This window comes from Opisthocomus hoazin, chromosome 21, assembly GCF_030867145.1.
Source record: "Opisthocomus hoazin isolate bOpiHoa1 chromosome 21, bOpiHoa1.hap1, whole genome shotgun sequence".
Classification (NCBI taxonomy): domain Eukaryota; kingdom Metazoa; phylum Chordata; class Aves; order Opisthocomiformes; family Opisthocomidae; genus Opisthocomus; species Opisthocomus hoazin.
Genome location: NC_134434.1, coordinates 7264929 through 7281110, shown reverse-complemented (window position 1 = coordinate 7281110; position 16182 = coordinate 7264929). Strand labels below are relative to the sequence as shown.

At 49.6% G+C, this 16182-nt stretch overlaps 1 protein-coding gene across 1 annotated transcript in view; it reads right to left on the bottom strand.

Annotated features, from left to right (window-relative positions):
* Positions 1 to 1515, bottom strand: part of RPL38 (ribosomal protein L38) — a 488213-nt gene extending 486698 nt beyond the window's left edge. Inside the window, exon 1 of the mRNA XM_075440988.1 lies at positions 1505 to 1515. The gene's annotated coding sequence lies outside the window, so the exon portion shown is untranslated. The remainder of the gene's footprint in view (positions 1 to 1504) is intronic.
* Positions 1516 to 16182: the final 14667 nt, after the last annotated feature.

The window sequence follows — 16182 nt, the reverse complement described above, 5'->3', positions numbered from 1 at the left end:
GGAATCCTGCTGGCTTGGGCCACCAGCATCGTTCGGGGCTGGGAAGCTGGGGGTCATCCTGTGCTGCCAGGGGCAGAAGCTGGCAGGAGCACCCAGAGCACATGGGAGTTGATGGCTGTTTTGGGGTCATATCTTCAAAAGATCTGTCTTTCACCACTCCCCTGAAGGGCTATAGGGCTTGTTGCTTGAAAATGGAAGCACCCTCTATCGTGTGCTACTGAAAAATATCTTTATTTATAAGCCTCCGGTGTGTTCCTCATCCAGAACTGTTTGTCCATCTCGTCAGAGTCTTAAAAATATTAGGCAGGAATCCCAAATGAGTGGCAAAAAGCCGTGAAGTAAGGCGTCTTATTTTGAGGCTATATGTTTTTAAAGCAAAGTTCTCTCCATATCCATATCTGCCTGTGGTTAATGGGTTACAGATGCAAATTGGCACTTCCAGCTCCTGACCCGAGGTGCCCCGGCCAGGTCTCATGACCGAATTGAACAAGGCCAAGAAATATTGACAGGCTGGAAAAGCACCGGACTCCCCACACTGAGGATATTTTCCTTAAAGTGTCAGCTCCCGGAACCACATGAATCCTGACTTTTCCCACCTGAAAGCTAAATTTCAGTGGAGGGGAGCCACTTCCCTGAGTGAAAGTGAACGATGCGAAAGCCAGATGCTTTTTATTGTTTCTTCATTTCTCTATTTCTATTTAACAAGGAATTTAAATATATTTTGAAGTGACTGTTCGATAAAGTTTGGGGATGCTTCTTGCTTGTAGCCCCTGGTTTGCGTGGCCTCCAGCCCTGCAGCACCAGCCTGAGCCCAGATCTCCGGGGCTGTTTGTGCATCCGCACCCCGTGATGCACCTCGAGGGGATGCTGAACGTGTTGAATCACCCAGAGCTGTGTCTCGTTGCCGGGTACAAGGCAAAATTCCTTCCCAAAACACGTGCAGTGAATCCCCTGTATTTTGAAGGCATTATCCCCAGCAGATGGACACTGCCGGGGCAGGGGTCCGGCTGCGTTGGTGTAGAACTGGTTCACAAGACCTGAAATGTGCTGGTGGGTGGTGGGGAGCACTTGGCTGCACGAGCTCATTCTCCTCATACCCGGCAAGACTCGGCTGTTTTCTCAGGCTCCTCTGGGAGTGGTGGATTAAGGGCCGGGGTGTGTTTGGTTTGGAGGGTGTAACTGTTTGTGGACGTGTATTAGAATGGCATATTTGGAGATGCCAAAGTGAGCACAAGTCCTCTAAAATCAGCTGGGGGCCTGTGCTCCCAAGTCATTCCATCCCTGGAAGAATCCCGTATTTAATGTGGGTATGGCTGCTTGGGGATCAGGTTGCTCTTGGGAGGTGATTTTTCATTATTTATTTTTTTGCCAGAGATGTTGCTTTAAATACCATTCCCCCCGTCGTGTTCCCCGGTTTTTGTGAATGTGTCTGCAGCACAGCTGGGCGCTGCTAATAAATCTAAAATATATGAATTACATTATTAAGAAAAAACACTTCACGGTAGACAGCTCCCGATGTGCTTTTGGGCATTTCCCTTTGACTCAGGCTCTGCTGCCTTTCTCAGGATGGACCCCAGAGTGGCTGCTGTTTAATGGCAGTTTTATGGCGAGGGAAGGGAGGAGAGGCAGGGGATGTTGTGCAGGACAGTGGGCTCAGGGCACGGTTCGGGTGTCCCCTGTCCCCATTACATCGTCTCCTTGTAGCATGGCTTTGCAGAGAATAGGTTATGCAGGAGCTGAAGGTCATCCATGGGGGTTACCAAGAAACAATATGAAAACACAAGGTTTTTTCCTTCTGATTTTACCAAAGTCATTCCGGGATGGAGTCTTAGCTTTACAGCAGGCCAAAGTAAGCCTGCATCCATGTGCACGCTCACTCTTGTTTAATTAGGGTGGCCAAGTGGGCATTAACTCCTGAGCAGCTTGCTCTTTATAAGCAGCTTGTTTCAGTTTAGCTTACGCCTGCTCCTAACCAGTTGGTGCCAAGGAGCATCCCCAGAACCAGGGCACCTGGAGTGGATGGAAGTTACTGGTGAATTTAGAGTGCTCTGACGATTTTGTGTTTAGGCGGGCTGTGAACCATGAAGTTTTGGGGCATTGTGTGGGGGATCGTGTCTAGCTGGAGCTCTTGGTACTGGGCTGGCGATGGTGGCGATCCCCTCACCTGCCCCTTCCTTCCCTTGGTCTCCCTTTGAGGAGTATTCGGGCTTCCCTGTGCAAATCTTTGCCTGCTCCTCTTGTAACTGCGCTCAGAGTGAAGAAGGAAATCTTCAAAGGCTCGGTCCTATCAATTTTCCCCACCATATGTTCTCATTAAAAAATGTATTGTGCACTTTATCTTAGGATTATTTGCCATCAATTAATAAAACATGTTGCAAGCTTCAAATGAACATTCTCCCCTCCCCGCTTCCCTGTAACGAGGGAAAGGACGGAGAAATATGAAAAAAAATTACCACGACAGATGGTGTTTTTTAACCTTTCTTTTGCCCAATCTGGAAAAAAGAACGGTTCTCAGAATATCGACATGGGATTTTAATTATGACTTACATCACTTGAAGGCCTAATGCGAAGCTTAGTGAGCTCAGCGGACAGACCGCCAGCCCGACATACATTCCTGGGTGAAGGTGTACGGATGCTGACAGACGGCCGTGCGCCGAAGCAGGGCAGCAGGGACACGGGGCTGCGGGGTGATGGGGTAGGGGGCTGTGGGAGCGGGTCCCTGTTCTCCTCCCGGCACCGGGATGGGCAGGGAAAGCTGCAAAATCCACTCCTGGAAGCAATCAGTTGGTGACTGCTGCGGATCCCAAAGACACGTATTGTGGGCAGCCGGAATGTCCCATCATCCTTGGGAGCAGATGTCTGGTCTTGCAGGTAGCGGTGGGCTGTGATGGAGGTTTAAGAAAGTGGCATTTGGGGGTTTTTAAAGAGTTCCCAAAAAGAGAGCACCTCCGTGCTGCGCCCCTTCACATGCAGAATATAATCCCTGATTTGGGGATAGGAGGGTGACGTGAAGGGAGCCCGATGACCCCAAAGCTAACATGTCACCCTCTCTTTCCTTTCTCGATGAACTCAGGAGTGTGTTTTTTCCCTCCTGTTATTTGCAATTTTGGGCCGTTTGACAGGAGCCGATTCCCGGGGCCAACGGGTTTGGTGGTGGGGAGATGGGGCCGGAGGAAAAGCAAATACAGCATCTACCAGCAGTGCCCGCAGATGCTGCAGGGCTGGTACGCCGTGTACCCTGCGGAGCATTTGCTTTTTGTCTGTGCCTACCAGGGGAAAACAAATACAAAAATAATGCATACAGATGGGTTTCTTATATAAATAAATGTCTGGGGAGAGACCTGGCTGTGGGTAACCTGCTGGGAAAGTCCTGGTCAGATGGGAATTGTAGAGTTAAACACTCCAGTCTCACTTGGATGTGTCTTGGCTTTGATTTATACTTCTGATTGGATGTTTGCCTGGCCTGATCAGAGAGTTTGGGCAGCGGCTCATGTTGACTCTTGGTGTTTAGCTCTGGGTAAAGTTTAAACAGGACTTATCATGGCTCTGACACCTCGCGAAGGCTTCCCTGGTTTAATAGTGTGCTTCATGCCATCTCTTGCGTAGGTTTTTACTGCTCTGCTGTCCTAGATGTTCAAAAAGAAAAAGGTAAACTTGCAAAATAAATTCATGGAATAGCTTATTCAAAGCCTCTTCTAATTTTAAAATAACCCTGTTGCCCTCGAATCATGTGGCCACTTCTCGCTTACGCTGGTAGAATATAAAGCTGGGAGAAGTGATCTGAGGTCAGCAAGGCTGGTCCCGCCTTTCAGAAACGGTTCACCGCATCGCCTGCTTTGCTCGTGTTTGCCCCAGAAGCAGCGCTGGGCTCTGCTGGGACTAAAGCAGCCTCACATGGGAGGAAAGGCTCAGTTCTGGGGTCTAGGATTGCGATGAGACTTCAAATGGAGCGGGTCAAAATGGTAACTCCAGTTAGTGACCATCTTACATAGTTTCCTCCATATTGTAAGGGCTTCATCCTCTTTTGCTTTTACTAGAAACGGCTCAAATTAACCGCCGTCAGGTTCGTTCTCCCATCTGTAGAAGGACGTAGGTACCTGCTCTGGGTGCAGCTCTGGGGGCTCAGATGGCCAAGGGCTGCCCCCAGCTCTGCTTGCACTCTGCCGCTCAGGCAGAAGGGGATGGGTGACAATATTTAGAAGGGGATGGGTGACGATGGTTATCCCACTCGCCTCAAATGCTCTCCACCTAATTTCAGACTCCAGGATCAGCAGAGAGGTGCATTGGAAGTGGAGTTTAACGCAGCCATTCCCTGCCTGACGCGGGCTCTGGCTTTGGACAAAGCTCGTGCTGAATAACATTGAACTAATTTAATTTCATGCTTTGTTTTTTTATGGGTAACAATGAAGAAAAAAATCAGTGGAACATAATTACAGCACCTTGAAATGTAGCGTTACTGGGCCAAAGACTGAAACGAAGTTACGATATGACAGCCTTTTATCTCGGATCTGATAGGGGTGTTATTAATTGTATTAAAAGTTTGCCAAGAGAGGCTTCACTGCAAATTAACCTGTGTTATCACAGTGAGTAATATCCTGGTTTTATCATGTGGAATAAATAAATAACACAGACTATGCTTTTGCTTAATGAGGTTACAGTGAGTGCAGAGCGAGGAAACAGTGTTAACTCCGATGCAAGAAAACAGTGATTAAGGCGAGATGAAACTGGAACAGAAAGTGCCCCCAGTTTTCTTGCATAACGGCAGAGCTTGTATTACTATTGATCATATTATGCAATGGGAATAGGATGGATTTTGGCTCTATCTAGCAACAGATCAGGGTGAAAAACTCTTTGCAAACATCTCTGTGATTTCTCAGGAAAATTCCACTCCTGTGATGCTCCCAACACCATTTTCTCACCCTGACTGGTTGTGGTTGTTTGGCTTCCAGCCACCCCACCCAGAGATCCCATCTGGCCCAGCCCAGGGGGGCTTTTCCTGTTCACCTCGCTGGTGCTTTTCCCCCCTGGTTCTGCAACCTGCTGCTCTGCACCGCGGGACCGATAAATCCAGACTCAAAGTGATGTGGAGTGTCGGCAGCATTGACGGTGAAAAACCCCAAGTTAGAATCATCGAGTATCTCAAGCTGGAAAGGACCCATAAGGATCGTTGAGTCTAAATCCCAGCTTGTGAGAGCTGAGGTCTGCTTGGTCACGGCATGTGGTCCTGGCTTGTTTGAGCGTGTATGATGGATCAGAAGTGATGGACAGGCGCTTTCCCCAAGGAACTGAGGGTATTTCTTGAGGTGAATAGTTGAACCCTATAGAATGTGCTTGTGATACCAATGGGAGTGGGGTTGGCATCTGCCCGGGCACTGTGACATGATTCTTGGGGACATCCCATCCTATGGCATGTGCTGTCGGGGGTGGAGAGGATGCTTGCTCATGCTGCAAGCCTGGGTTTGGGAATCAATTGGCCTGATTAAGAGACCGTTGTTATGAGCAGGGAGATGAATAGCCTGATTCTGGGCTTCATTATCCTGAAATTGTTTCACGTGAACAAAAGCATCGTCCAGGACATTAATCCCTGGCACCTGCTTAGCTTTGTTCAACCTCGCTCTGCCCCGGTCAGGGTTGCGTCAGCAGGCATGACACTGCAGGCAAGAAGAAACCAGCCGCAGCAGAGGAATTAACCATGCTTTTCACTCAACGTGCTGGCGGGACGGAGAGCCGAGCCGTGCCGATGGGTTTGAACTCCCGAGCTGGCACTGGGGAGCCTCAGCGCTCCCGAGCACACCGAGCCTGCGGGTCAGAGCGGTCGGAGGAAGGGGACAGGGTGGCCGTGCCCCCAGGGGTGCCTGTCCCATCGCCGCAGCTCTGCACACAGAAAGCACCACAGAGCCTGGGCTGGGCACTGCTCCTGGCTCTGGCTGTACCCAGGTTTCCCTTCCAAAAAGGAACTTTTTCCTCCCCCTCCAAAATAATTACACTGAAGAGCTTAAAAAACCCAAACAAACTGCTTGTGCCTTCGTGCCAGTGGATGTTAATAATACCAGGAATACTATTATCCTCTGGGCTATCATCATCTATAATACCTCCAGAAATCGCTTGGCTAGTTTTAATTATGTTTGTGCCTTTTCTTTCAGCCCTTGTTATCTCTCAGGTTCCTTCGGGCTGGGGGGAAGGGTCACGGCATCCAAGCCGCTTCTCTAAAGCGCCTTTGTTTTCCCTGCTCAGGTATTAAGTTGGTGGCACAACAATCCCCGAGTACCTGAGATTCGCTTTCCTGCCCTCCCCTGCCTGAATGCAGACCTTGTGCATCCCCCGTGTGTGGAGTGAGCCCGGCGCGGGCGGCCCGAGGAGCGGGCCCGCAGGAATGCGAGCAAACAGAGCCAAATTGTTCCAGCCCCGAGAAGAAGGGACGAGAGAGGGACAAGGAGAGAAAGGGAGAGCGTAGGGGGGAGAGAAGGAAGAGCTGGTGGGGGGAAGTTCTTGTCTGTGCGTGGTGGATTTTCTCTGGAGATATTTTCAGGATAGTGTCATTAAAAAAAAATAATTTAGAAAAATAATAAAGAGTCCTCCCTCCTACGCGTGCTGTAAGGGGAGGTTTTCGTCAGCACAGTGGCCTCCATGGGAAGGTGACGTTTGAGAGAACAATTGCAGGGCTGTTGTACCATGCCTGCCGCTATGAATGAAGCTTAAGAAAGGGTGTCCTTGGACTCTTGCTAAAACCCATCATCTTCTCCGTTCCCTGCGTGTGTCTGCTCGCTGCCGCTGCCTCCCAAAGCGGGCCGACAGCTTATAAACAAAGTGGTGTAAAAGATGAGGTTGGAGTTCACTCCAGCCTCATTTCCTTGCTGGTGACGGCAGCCGTCTTGCTGCTCGTCCCTGCTGCAGTGTGGTGGGATGCCGGGGCTGCGGTGCGGTGGTCTCCGCTCTCCGGGAAACTCTGGCATTTCAGAAGGCAGAGTCGAGGACAGAGCTGTGGGGAAGCTGGTCCTGAACGGAGGCTATGGGGCAACTTGTCCTTCGAGCCAGGCCATGTGGTCCCCGTGAGCGGCATGGGTGCTTGCTCACTGAGGACTGTGCCAGTGTTGGCCGTGCACCTACCTGGCATGCTTGCCTGTCTCGCTGCGATGTGTTCTGGGCTATGAATTCACCCATGAGCACGAGGGTTTCTGTAGCACTGCAGGGATGTGGACAAGGTAATGACATTGTGTTGGTCTGCAGAGGTTGGATGTCCGTGGTCTGCAGAGGAGCTGTGGGATCTCCACTACAGATGAAGAGGATAAAAATGAAAAGCATAACTTTGGAATGGCTTTGCATCAAGCCTCAGATGTGGAGGTATGTGTATGCCTATATGTGTGTGTATATGTATATAAGCATAGCATACGTGCCTTCCCTCTGTTCCTGGCCTGGCTGTGCTGTGTTCAGCCCTGCGAAGACTCGTAACAACTTCTTTCCCCAACCTGAAATGAAGTTTTTTTTGCCTCTGAGAGTTTAACTTGTTCAAAGGTAAGGAGACTGTACAGCTGTTGAGGGTCTTGGCAGCACTGTGGTAGGACCTTCTCTCTGGTCATGTCTTCTCCTGGAGCAGGGGCTGCAATGGGGGTGATGGCAGTGGCTGAATGTCACTTGGCACCATCCTGTCTTCACTGAGCTTTCCTCTCTGGCGTGCTCTGTTTTATTGAAGGGTTTGAGTCATTTCTCGAACTTTAGCAGGAATTCACAGCAGGTATGGGTAAAGTAGTAACTGTATTAGTCATGTAAAATCAGGATCTGTGTCCATATACAGGTACACAGCAGAATGTACAATACACTGTGCAAGTACAGAGCTTTTATGTAATACCAAGCACAAAATTTATGGTAATTGTAGTTTTGGGCTGTGCATATGTTTTTAGCTAAGAAGAACCGAAGTTGCAATGAACATTTAGGACGTCAAGAATTTCTAAACATCCCCTGGTAGATTTTGAATATTTTTTTCTTTTCTTCTGACACAAGTTACTTGGTGTTTACTCAGTGGTGATTCCCCTCAGTGCTGCACTTTGTGTTCCCTGTTTCTGCAGAATAGAGTGAGGTTAAGGCTGTTAGAAATGTGTGTCCTCATTAGCAGGAGGGAGGGATGACTGTGGGCACCTCGGAAAACCTGGCCTTAGGGTTAAACACAGGCTCAGGTTCAAAAGAAATATTTTCCATTTCTGCTTATGCCTTTTACTCAGGGCAAATGACTTCTCATGTCTCGCTGCCTCAGTTTCCCATCTGTTCAATGAGAGTGATGCTAATTACGAAGGCTCCCAGTAATGGTGAGATAGGGAAGGAGGGCAGAGTCCGTGCAGTAAGCATTGCCCTGTTCGCTTAGGTGACAGCAGAGGAACTGCAGTTCCTGAAGTGTCCCAGGGAATCACACTGGTTCTGCACCGTGCTGAATATCAAGGGTCTGTTCTGAGCACCAAAGTGAGCAGAAATTCACGGTGAATGAATCAGAGGTGGAGCAATAAGCCGATTTCCTTTGAGTTTGTCATTGGTAGTTTGTTAGGGGAAAGTCTCCTGTTGGTTTTATTAAAAAAAAAGAGAAAGAAGCAGACGCAAAGGACGCCTCTGACACCGATAAATTATCACATGCAGCACTAAGCTGAGAAATCGTCTGTCTTCACACTCCTATACTTAAAATCTACTCAGGCCATAAGCTCCTAGGGGCAGGAATATGTTCTGTGTTCGGTGCTGCTTCCCGAGTGCAACGCATCGCAACTGGTCGCGTATCACACCTAGGAGGGATGGCCATGCGCTCTCAGCCCAGCATTGCCAGGTATCGCAGCTGCCACGTGTGCTTGGGGAGCTCGGGGTGGGGGGGTGATAACGCCTCCCCACTGGGGACCAGACATTGGCAGGAGTTTATTTTTCCCTGCGTACAACAGTGGCCATTCCTTACCTGATACTTCGTGAGGGGCTTTCATTCTCACAATGCTTGGTAAAGTTAAACCAACCTTTTTCTGTTTTACAGGGAAGAAGCCGAGTCAGAGGAGCAGCCGTGGGACTTGTGCAAAGCCCAGTGGAAAATGTGAGAGACCAACGGAAGGGAGAAAACCCAGCAGACTCCAGTCCCTATTTTTCCCCTTTATAGCCAGAAAGTTGAAGAATGGGCACAAACACCAGAGATAACATGCTGAGAGCCCTGCTGTCCTCCTGAGCAGCCTTGTCGCACCCCGGGCAGCTCCGCTGATGAAGCAGGTTGGACCCGCGTCTGGCGCGTGGGGTGGGTGCAGTGCAGACTTGAGGACTCGTGCTGGGTCGGTGCTATTTTCTGTTGGCCGATAACTCCAACGTTCTTCTGTAGTGTATTTATTGACTTTTTTTATTTCCATTGGAGAACAGGCAACACTGTGAGAGAGTTGAGGGAGTTGCTGCAGAGTGGGTTGGGTGGCGAGGGGAACTTGGCTGGCAGTAGCTTGGGGCTATCATAAAAGAAACTGAAACAGGAGTGTTAATGCTTTGGCCAAGTTATGAGAAATGGTTTTACTGTTTCAAAAGAAATTGCAAGGGTAATATGTCTGGGAGGGTCTGGGAGCGTGCAGATCCCCTTCAGCAGCTTGGAAGTAAGTGCAGACTGGAAGGACACTTCAGACTAGATTTAAGGAAGAAATTTTTTACAATGAGGGTGGTGAAACCCTGGCCCAGGTTGCTCAGAGAGGTGGTGGATGCTCCACCCCTGGAAATATTCAAGATCTGGTTGGACGGTCTCTGAGCAACCTGGTCCAGTTGAAGATGTCCCTGCTTATTGCAGGGGGGCTTGGACTAGATGAGCTTTACAGGTTCCTTCCAGCCCCAACTTTTCTATGATTCTGTGACATGTGGCAGCAATGAGGAGATGTGTGTACAGAGAGATGCAGAACTGCAGAGAACTTGAGCTGGAAAGGACCTCTGCAGGTCTCCAGTCCAACCCCACTCAAAGCAGGGTCACCCACATTGGGTTGCTGAGGGCACGTCCAGTTGAGGTCTGAATATCTCCAAGGATGGAGAGTCCACAATCTCTCTGGGTCCCTGTTCCAGCGTCTGACCACCCTGATGGTGAAAACAATTTGTCCTAATGCTCTGTGTCCCTACTTGTGACCACTGTCTCTTGTCCTGTGCCCCCCGCCAAGAGCAGCCTGGCTGTATCTTCTCTGTACCTTCAAATTAGGCAGCTGAAGACAGCAATAAGATTCATCCTCTCCCTTTCTAAGGCTGATCAAACCTGGTTCTCTTAGCTCGTTCCCAGCTCTCCACCATCTCAGTGTCTTCTGCTGGATTCAAGCCAGTATCTCCCTGTCTGTCTTGTATGAGGGGGGACAAAGACTAGACATGGTGCTGCAGATGAGGTCTTGCAGGTGGTGAACCCCCTTGGGTGGGCTGCACAGGGCTCTGCCCTCCTCTCCGTTTCATAGCTTGAGTTCTTTCAGAGATTAAATGACGTGCTGGCAATGGGAGCCCTTGCATGTACTTGCATCTGTGGTGGTTGACAGCATTGCATCACGTCACGTGGAGGAGGAAAGGAGATGTTCTCTAGTTTAGGTTTCTCCATTCACATGATCATTCAGCTGGTGCCTACCTGCACAATATGGACTTAGGGTGTTTGGTTTTGGTGTTCTGGTCTTGTCCTTTTCCTGATGTCGTTAGGAGAACATCTTCAGCCAGCATGGTCCTCTGCTGGCACGAGTCAGGTTAACTCCACTGAAGTCAAAAGCTCCTAGAAAAACAATCTACTGGGAATGATGAATAAATGCAAATAGTGTTTGTTTGATTTACTTTTCAGGTCTGGCCAGGAAACCTTCAAGTAGCAGCACTTTCCCGTTTAAGCAGGTAAGTGCTTTTTTAAAACATACACGGGAATGTCTGTGCTCCTCTGTTTATCGCTATAAATCTTTCTGTGCCTGAGCTTTTAAATAGCGATTCGCATGGTAACTTCATGCTCATGAAATTCATGAATGTGAGCAGCTGATGGACTGAGCGGCTGTGGTGCGTGGTGGGACACCTACGCCAGATTGGAGAGAGAAACCCCGGGCGCATGGGGAAAGGGGTGATGGGGAGAAGAGGAGAATGGGGCTGGAAGAGACCTGGACAAGCAGTAGGGGATGTCTGAGCCTCTGGTCCATGCTGGAGGGCTGGTGGAATGGTGATCCCCGGCGTGGGTGTACGGGAGGTGGGGATGTTGGTTCATGGGAGATTTATTTCGTCTGGGGAATCTGATCCGTCGGGGTGAAGGGGAACAGAAGTAAATTCTCTGAGAAGAGATGGTGAGTGATCAGATCAGCTGAAAGTTTTGGCTTAAATATTTTGTTTTTAAATTCTATAATAAAAAAAATGTTTTTTTAGTTTTAGTATTCATTTTTTCAACGTTTTCCACGAAAGACAGAAACTTTTTCAGAGGAGGGGGAAGTGTAACCTAACCTCCAATTTTCTGTCCCAAACCAGTTTTGACCAGCCATACCAACAATGTAATCATCAGAGGCTGGTGGGGTTTTTTTTCCCCTCCTTAGCAAACAGCAGGCCAAGTATCATTTAAAAAAAAAAAAAAAAATCACCAATAAAAAAAAAATAGCAGCCTTTTGCCATACATGGCTGGTGTATTTTTCCTTTGGAAGTTGGCCACCCCAAGCACACACAGGGCTCTGTGTGAGCCTACCTCACCCTCCAAGAAAGAGCAGAAGAGAAAAACTCCCTGTGATTTGGATGGGTTCCTTACGGGGGGGAGGTGGGCTGGCGGGAAGGGGGGCGAGCGCAAGGCAGCGTTTTGAACTTAAGTTCCTTTTTCTATTTTATTTAGATTAGGTTCTGCTCAGCGGGGTGATTTCTTAATTAGAGCAGCCCAGTCTTGCAGGCCTGTCGCTCCAGACCCCTGCTCTGCCTTCTTAAGTTTCACGAGGGAAGTTGTCGTGCCTTATTTCCTGAGCTCTAATATTCAGGCAGTGTGCGGTGATTTCAATGGGAGGAAAAGACATGTAATTTAATCATCTTTATTAGATTTTCGGTGAAGGAGGGGGCAAAGCAGTAGGAACTGTGTCCTCTGCTTGTCTCTTGACTTTCTCTTCTGCTTCTAGTGGCCAGAGATGAGATTTCGCAGGAGAAGCAGCAGAAAAGCAATCATCTGAAAAGACCATGGCGTGATGGACTTTTTGTCCTAAGATTATGAAGTTCTCCCGAGCAGTAGCCGTTAGCTCAGTCTTGGGCAGATCCATGGCCCTGCATGGGTCCATCATGGCCTTATTAATGACGAGCCGTGATTAAACATTTGGATTTTTCATCCGCTTGATTATGAAGAAGGGAATCTTGTCCCTCTGAAGGGTGTTGCTGGAGCAGGATGAGAGGCTGGTGGAGCCTGTTCAGGTAGAGTAAATGGGGAGGCAAAATGTGGAATTCTGCAAATGTCAGATGTTTTCCTGGAGCCCAAGGAGGGCAGGCAGCCTGCTCCCAGGGGATCAGCCTGCCTGCACCGGGAGCAGGGCACGGCTCTGCTCAGCTCCCGCTCACAGAGAGCAGATCGGAGCTTCCCCCAGCCCCTCTGCGCCGGGGAAAAATTATAGAAGAACAAAAATTGGGGAATTCTGTTGGAGCTAGAGAAGGTGATGGAAAGAAAGGCGTCGTATCCTGGTCATGGCTCAAAAGCTGGATTCTTCCTATTCCCCTCACTGCGCAGAGGTGATGTGAAAGAGCAGTGGGGATGCAGTCCATGTCCCGAGGGACGCCAGGGCCTCGGTGTTTTGGTGGAGGAAATTTGCCCATGCCGAGACCCCTTCGTGGCGACTCACTGTCTGCACGTACGCACCGTGAGCCCAGTCTTTACTCAATGTAAATCAATGCTCATCCATCGATGCTAATGAGGCCGGGCTGTTTTAGCCGTTGAGAGCCTTGCCTTCTGCATCGTACGCACTCAGCCGTGACTTCGTAGCTTACAAAATATTAAGCAACACTCAGTGGGGAGCAAGGGGGCACATTCACATTTAATTCACACAAACCAAATTCTGTATTTTTTTAATAAATCTATTTTATGGCTGGAACAATAGCGAAAGAAGCAAATATTTGTCACCCAGAGACACTGTATTCTCTCCCTCTCACCACATGGGTTTGAGTTATTATTTTTCTAGCTGGCCCTATGAAAGGATCCTGTGGAGGATGGGAGAGGTTTATAACTCAGTAATAGGCTTTCTCGCCTCAAAGTGGTTTCAGTCGCTCTCAGCTGGGTTTGAATGGGATGGTTTCGATTATGCACCGTCAGCGGCCGAGAGCCGGTTGTGATTACACGCAGCGCCTTTGCAGTGGGCAGCAAACGGGTACAGGGCGCTGTGGGGGCAAATGGGGGGATGCCGAGCCACAGAGGAGCTGGTACAGGTGGTGGTCGGGGAAAAAAACATCTCCTGCATCACCTGAGTTTGGCAGTTACTTTAAAAAAATCCTCTTTTTTTTTTCCCTTAGGGGGTCACTTTGCGTTTAAAGAAGGAACTGTGTCGCTGCAGCTGTGACCGTATCAGGGTGATACGTTTAAAGCGTTGCATTTAGTGGGTTGCGTGGTCCGAGTCACGGGTTTTAGCAGCTATTTTTCTGCGTTTGCTCTATCTCCCCCTGTGCAGCTGCTCCATGGGCAGCAGTGCTGCGGTGGCTCCCTGATTTATCCTGCTGGTGACAGGAGGAAAAATCAGCTGGAAAGCTTCCTCTTTGGGGACAGTGATGTGAGCCAGCAGACCGCTGTAGTGTCGCCTGTGGCGTGGTGGGACCGCAGCTCCGGGGAGCGGAATATTGCGAGCAGCGGAGGAGAAGGGAGGTTGTGATGGTGTTGCACTGGGAGAGGCACTTGCCAGATTTGGGGAGTACTGTCAAGACTGTGGGGAAGACCTTGTGTAAATGCTGAGTGGGATGTTCTCTTCCCAGGACATATCCATGGTCCTTCCCGTCCTTCCGCCCTGCATGGGAGCCAGCACAAAGCTGCCCTGTGGAGCAAGGATGCTTTTGTACAAGGTGTTGCCTGAAAAGCCCACGATACACCATCCCCAGGTAGATGGGCTGTGAAAGCGGCTGCCGGTGCCAGGGAAAACTTCTGCTAGTGTGTCCTACCTGCCTGTCTGCATCACGGACGGACTGAAATAAAACCCGCTGCTGCTGGCAAAGTGAGTTGCTTCAGTTATACACTGTGTTTTGGGGGGAGGCCGCAGCAGGTTGGAGCTTGGTTTCTGGAAAGCAGCATGCCTTGTGAGAGAGGGAGAAAGAAATGACAAATTAAAACCAGAAAGACCCTTCTCCCTCCATCTCTTGATGTCTTGATTCAAGGTACGCATAATTATAATCATTCTTTTCAAGGGCAGCCTCCTTCCACCTCCCAAGGTCTATGTTATCTCTAGAACCACCCTCTTACTTTTGATCGCAAAAATGACACTGGAAAGAAACTCTATCTACTGCGAGTGAGGCAGCTTCACCCCCTCCTCCTCCTCCCTGAGACCATCCGAGCTGCAGGGGTAGGAAAGGAAGAGGAGGGAGTGATGAAGGTCACCTTCCGCTGCCCCGGGAAGGTAACGAACCCCACGCAAAGGCCCAGGTCGAGCTCTCCAGAGTCATTATCGCAACAGGCTGCGAAAGGTTAGGGAGGAAAGAGCTTTTCGGAAGTCTTTGCCCACTAATTGATTGCGAAGAGCGGAAGGAAGGATGTATCAAAAAAAGAAAAAAGCCCCCGTGCCGTTCGTAACCCCCCTCCTCCCCTTCCGAAACGCGCGCGGCCGGGAGGCAGCAGGTTGTACTTTTAACTGTAACAGAGCAGAAGGGAAATCAGATTCAACAGGAGCGGGGTCTCCTTTCAGTCTAATGGCAGATGTGGAAAATGTTTTCCAGCATTGATAGGAAGGATGAAAAGCACTAAAGGCTGGATTGAGCCCCGTCCCTGCCCGGTGAGGAGTGCCCGGGGGTGGCTGCGGTGGCTGGCGTTTGTATGCAGCTCTTGGCGTGGAGCGTGATGTGCCTTCTGCTCGCCCGCACCCGTGCCAGCACGCTCCAGCCCCTCTGAGCCATACGTGGTGGTCCTTTAAGGTGAAAGTTGCCCCACTGTGAGAAGATACTGCACCCTATGTAATTCACGGACCCGGGGGGCTGCTCTGATAAAACCCCATTTGCGAAGAAAAGTGCTGTTTTGTGCATGAGCGGGTGGGAGTCGTGCCCTCAGCCTTCTCAGCCAGGTTTGCAGCTAGCTCGGTGCCGGGACAAAGCTCTGAAATGCCAGTTTGACCCACCCTCAGCCCATGCACAGACATAATGCGCTGCAGCCATGGTTGAATCCAAACCAGCTCTGGCCATTAGTGATACCCATCTATGGGCTGAAATACGAGCAGATTGGTACGGAGCTTTCCCACAAATTCTCCTTCCCTACAGTGCTTCAGCCCATATGTTACTGTAGCCTTGAGAGCAGGCCATGGACAAGGTCTCAAGATGTTTTGCAAGGAAAACCAAAGTTCCATGTGTTCCACAGGGTCCCCAGGGGTGGGCTGCATTGCACAGACTGGGCAGATGCTGGAGAGATGTCTCCTTCTGATTCAACCTTAGCGAAGCTGTGTACACTGGAGGGGACTGTTTGAGAGGGAAGCCCTCACAGCAATCGTGGCTTTCTGGCCCCAGGTGAGATGGTGCCCAGAAATGCAAGGCAGCTGCAGAATTTGCCTCCTCCCAAGACCAGATGAAACCAGAGCACTTTAAGATGACACAGTGCAAGAATTAATCGGCTGAAGTGGCACTGAAGGATGGTCTAAGTATGCTGAGCATCTCCTGGAACAACATTGTGTCAGTATCTACACCAGGCAGTCTAATTTCATATTTCCTGATCAAGTATTTGAAAAGAAAACAGACAATTCATGCCATCCTCTAACTGCTGCCTCTCCTTAACCTTTCAGTCTGGCTTCCAGACCCAGAAGAAAATGCAGTGGAAGAGAAGAGCTACTCTTCTCAGGAGCAACTTCTTTGTCAACAGTAATGAGTGAATCCTAGTGCAACCTCAGGACAATAATTATCATCACTCTTGCTTTGGTAAGGAAGGAAAAAAAAGGGTTTTAAAGCTGACAGGATTTGCCCAAGTCACCTGGATAAAATTGGGAATGCTCCCTGACCGATCAGGAACAGACTGAGACTGGAAACCAGTTGCCTTGATGCCTCGCTCTAACCACTAGACGACCCACCCTG